The sequence below is a fragment of the Empidonax traillii genome, unplaced genomic scaffold (genome assembly GCF_003031625.1).
Source record: "Empidonax traillii isolate 1590-97213 ecotype Southwest subspecies unplaced genomic scaffold, ASM303162v1 scaffold804:size347002, whole genome shotgun sequence".
Taxonomy (NCBI): domain Eukaryota; kingdom Metazoa; phylum Chordata; class Aves; order Passeriformes; family Tyrannidae; genus Empidonax; species Empidonax traillii.
In genome coordinates this window covers 1-4,799 of record NW_020955997.1, presented here as the reverse complement: position 1 = coordinate 4,799, position 4,799 = coordinate 1, and positions in this window count along the sequence as shown.

Sequence of the window (4,799 nt, the reverse complement as noted above, 5' to 3'; positions counted from 1 at the left end):
GCTTGTGCAGAAAGTAATAATGAAAAGTAATCTCAGAAAATTGTATCGATTTTCTCCTCACGAGATGGAGTGTTTGAAAATTCACCTCTTGATAAAGGCGCAGGGCTGATGGAAGGTTTTCTGGTAGTTGCTCTGCGTAACAGCAGAGGGAGCACTTACAGCAGGCAAGGGAAGACTCCTCTTGGCTCTGTATGAACTGTGCGAACACTGAGCATCACAAACAGTGCTGAGAAGGATCTTACCGCCAAATATCAGTTGTTTTTACGTTTAATGTGTCCGTGTCGGATTGTGTTTTGTTTAAAGTGAAGTGCCAGTGCAGAGGAAAGCTGTGGAATGGTGTGGAAATGGCCGGCATTTCCCTTTCTGTCCTCAGCTTCGGTGCCTCGAGTGCGTCCTTAGTGAAGTACTGGAGGGACAGGCTGCGCAAGGCGCGGTCTTTTGGGGGCTTTCCCTGCTAAGCCATCACTGCAGTCATGGTACAAGCAAGGTTATCGAGATAATCTAACAAATCCTGCCAAAACACAACAGAGGTAGGCTTTGGTTACACGTGTGCACCTGCTCCTTGCATTGCTGTGGGAACTGTCTGGTTTGAGGAGCACATTTCACTGTGAGGGCCAGCACGAGAGCTTGGCCTAGAGGGATTGTCAGGAGAGGGATACTTCAGTCTCAGGGAAGGGAAGATGCCTGGCTGCAGTCACACACCAGCACATTCCCTGGGTTGGCAGAGCCTCCTTTTAGCTCTCAGCCCACAGCCAGTATCAACAGGAAGAACACTGCATGTCATTTGCTGTTGTCGCTGTGCTGCGTGTTCCCAGAGAGCAGATAGCTCTGTAATTAAGCTAGATGTAGCTACTGCTGTTTTGTTTCAGTTTTAACACATTTTGGCTCTCTTTAAAAGCTGCTGGGCCACATTTATTATATGGATAAATCTGCAGGGTTAGGATTCACCAGAGAATGTCAGTTAAAAGAGAAGAATTTTAAGTCTGTGGGTACTTTATTGTGTGAATGAGGAACAAGGAAAGGTATGCATGTTCACTTTTCAACATGCAGAATATGTCCTATAAGTGTAACCCTTGTTAAATATAAGTGTAGAGGTATTTTCTGAAATAAATGAGTGTTAAATATTTTTTGTAGCTATGCCTGCCACACAGAGGTGTGTTTCTGAATGCTTCTGAATTATTGCTGCTCTGAAGAGCTTGCCATCTATGCAGATGTTATTAAGGATACACTTGTTCTGCTGAGCATGAGAACTGGTGCCTGGAGAGGGGTTCAAATCTACCAAAGATTGGCCAGTTCAGTGGTGTCTGAAGGGTGTTCAGTGTTGCACTCTTGGGCCAGTAAGGAATGCAAGGAGCATGAACTGTTTGTTTTCCAGATTGGGATGTTTTTAGCTGCCCAGACTGTTATTACTGCTATGCCAGAACTAGAACATTTCTTACTGACACCTGATCTCCTCCTTAATTCAGGTTGGCAACAGCTGAGTGACCACAGACTCCTGCACTTCCTGATTATGGAATACAGAGCAGCTGAATCCCCCAGGAGAGCTCTTTCCAGAGTCTGGGAGCAGCACACAGAGGTAAGTTACATCTCTCTTCCAAATTATATATTTTAATTTAGTTATGAAGTTCTAGAATTTTCCTTGTGACCAGTTTGCACTGTGAAGTTCAAACCTGAGATATAATTAAATCCCAGGCATAAGCAAGGGATCCTAAATGTGGCCAAATATACTTTGTATGCCAAGAATGCAGAGAGCAGGTGGAAACTCTCACAAGTAGTAATACAGCCTCATATGAAAAATGGACAGTGCATGCTAGATGGAAATGGTTTTATTGTTTGATATATTAATTGATGCATTGCCATGCCTACTGAAACTTCGTGTTCAATTTTCTCATTTCATTTTTCTGCTGGTGGATGTAATAATTCTATCAATGGTGTTTCTTATAAATGTATTGAGTGACAGAAGATCATTTTCTGACTAGTTGTCACGCTGATTATAAATGTTTGACTTCAGATCCACTGTGTGTGTTGTAACTCAATTTACGGTATAATGTACATCAGATTTTGATCAAAAGCATGGAAACAATGAATGAAAAGGTCACTCACTGACATTCTGAGTGCACCAAAGCTGACATCATGTAGGAAAGCAGTGCAGATGTATGTGCCAGTCTCCCCAGAGTGATTTCATGGCTCTTGTTTGATGTTTGTAGCAGCTGAGAAACGAAAGGCCTTGTTAAATTGAAGAAGATGGTGATGGGCTAAAAACCACAAGGTTTTCTTCTTTTTCTTCCTAGCTGTTTCCAGGGTGCAGCAGGGAATTCTAGAGGGATGTATGATGAGGTAGCAGGCCTGAGGCTTCTGTTGTTGGCCTGTTTGTTTGCTGGCAGTTTTGTGTTCAGCATTCCTCAGAGGTGGTAGAAAATCCTGCTACATATGAAAAGCAATGCAGGTGCAGTGTCAGCTGAACACTCTGTAGAGCAAACAGCTGTTTCTGGGGAGGACTGTGCTGGTGTTGCTTTGTGTGCCGCTTTTTCCTTCACGAGAATTTGGTGTCTGCTAATCCAAGACTCAGTTGCTAATCTGTAAATGCCTAAGCAAGTGTGGAGACACAGTTTTGTAAGGAATGGATCCTTAATCTCAGTAACTTTGAAGAAAAGTTACCCACTCTCACAGGTGGAGAAGCAGGAGAGCTGTCTTGTCACCTCACTGAAATATTTTGGATACTGGCAGTACTCACATTTCTTGTTCGATATTTACTGGTTAAAATCAGAATTTATCATTTTCCTAGTGTTTGACTGACTTGGATAAAACAGTGTGGTCAAAATATAATCGAGTGGTTGTGATTTTGTAAAATACTTCAAGACAGTTACACAGCCTCATGGCCCTGTGTGATTTATTATTGCCAAGCTCTGAGCAGCTGATTTCATTATTTCTCTACTTGAGTGGTGTGCTGCACTCCCAGCCTCCAAACACAGACTTCACAAAGGTCAGCCACAGCTTTACACCTTGATTTAATGAAGAAATTAGCACTGAATGAGACCTGAAAGGTACTGGGGTTAGAGGAAATGTGAGGTTAGTTACATAGCCTGGTGCCCAGGACACTTACCTGAAGGAGGAAATCAGCAGCTGTTCTTCCTGCTTCAGGGAATTGTTCTTTTTAAAGTTAATTCATAATTCATCCCCTGTCTTTAATTCATTATTCACTGGAAAAACTACAAAGGCCATCCAAGATCCGCTTCCAGGTGAATGCCATTACCACTTATAAGATGGTTTTGCTCCATTCCCCACTAAGAAATGTCATTAGAGCTTGAGGAAGTGATAATATTACTTTTATTGCAGTCTCGTCTTTGGGAGATGGTTTTTATGTTACTCTGGCAAGTTTTATGGAGTGGAGATGGCCATAACTAAGCTTTTTGCATGTTTTGATCACAAAGCTCTTGTGTGATGTGAGAGTCAGGTTTGCTGAAGTCATCCACAGCCAAATACAGTTTTGTGATACAGCTTTTACAGAATGCCAATCACAGGTAGGAGGTTATCAGTATCAAAGAGTTTGTATTGCTAGACAGGTAAATGGTCAATGTATTGATGAGAGTTCGTACTGATTGGAGTCTGTAAGTGATATTCATTGGGACCTTTCAAGGGAAATCAGGATATTCCATTTTTTATGTTGTTTCTTCTAGGACTCCCCATTATGTCACTTCTTTTTTCTCTTTCTTGCACCTCCATGGGCCAATTATCCTCCCGCTTCCCATCTCAGCAGGGCAGGAGCAGTGCTTCCCTGAGGGCAGATGAATGATCTTAGCATGGTGACCTAATACGGTCAGTGTGGGCTATTTCCATCGCTCTGTAATCCCATGGAAATCCATGAGTCACACGGAGGGTGTTTGGCCTTGTGCCTTTTCCTTCCCGAGACTCCATGGCTGAACCTCCCAAGCACAACCCCTTGTGTCCTGGATAGATTGCACTGTTTTGAGAGGTTGTTGTGAAACTCCCATTGCACTGAGAAATCCTGATAGTTTTGTTCCAGGTTCATTGATGGAACCTGCCATCCTGTCACAGCGCTCCAGACCTCATTAATTAAGGCTTCTCCCTGAACTGAGGAAGCTACAAATTCTGGGCTGCTTTTTGCTCCTGTGATATTCCCTCTGACTGTTCTGTTGGATAGCTGAAAAGGGAAAAGTAGGTTATCTCTGGACAAAGAAGAGCAAAAAATGATGGATTAGTTTCTGAGCTTTTGTGGTTGGGTGTGTCAAGCTTTAACTCCAGTTGTTCTCTATTTTTTGCTTAACAAAAATAAACATAGCCTAAGTAATTTTTTTTAAATAGTGCTATAAATACAGTTCAGGGGCCAGGATTAGCAAGCGTGCAGCTGCTGAAGGCTGTTGGGCAAGCTGGAGTAAATTAGTTCTGAATGAAGCTCAGATTGAAATGAAATGTTAAAGGTCCAGCCATTTCCCAGTAGCTCACCATTAACGCCTGGTGTAACTGGAACCTCTAACTAACTGTGCTTCTACTTCAGGAGTAAAAATTAATAACAAAAAAGAGAGTGGAGTGTCATAGTAGCTACACTCATTTAAGAAATATCAGCACAGACTATTCCATACTTGATGTTCCAAGTGATAATTGCTGAAAAGCAGGAAGCATTGCCCAGCCCTCCCTCTTGCAATCAGCAGAGCAGCAAGTAGCCAATTACAGTCATTTTGATCATAAACCATCGTGGGAGGGGGGAGGCAACCCGTGGAGTTTCATAAACTGTAGGAACACAAAACCTCGTAAGCACAATGCTATAAAAAAGGAAAGGA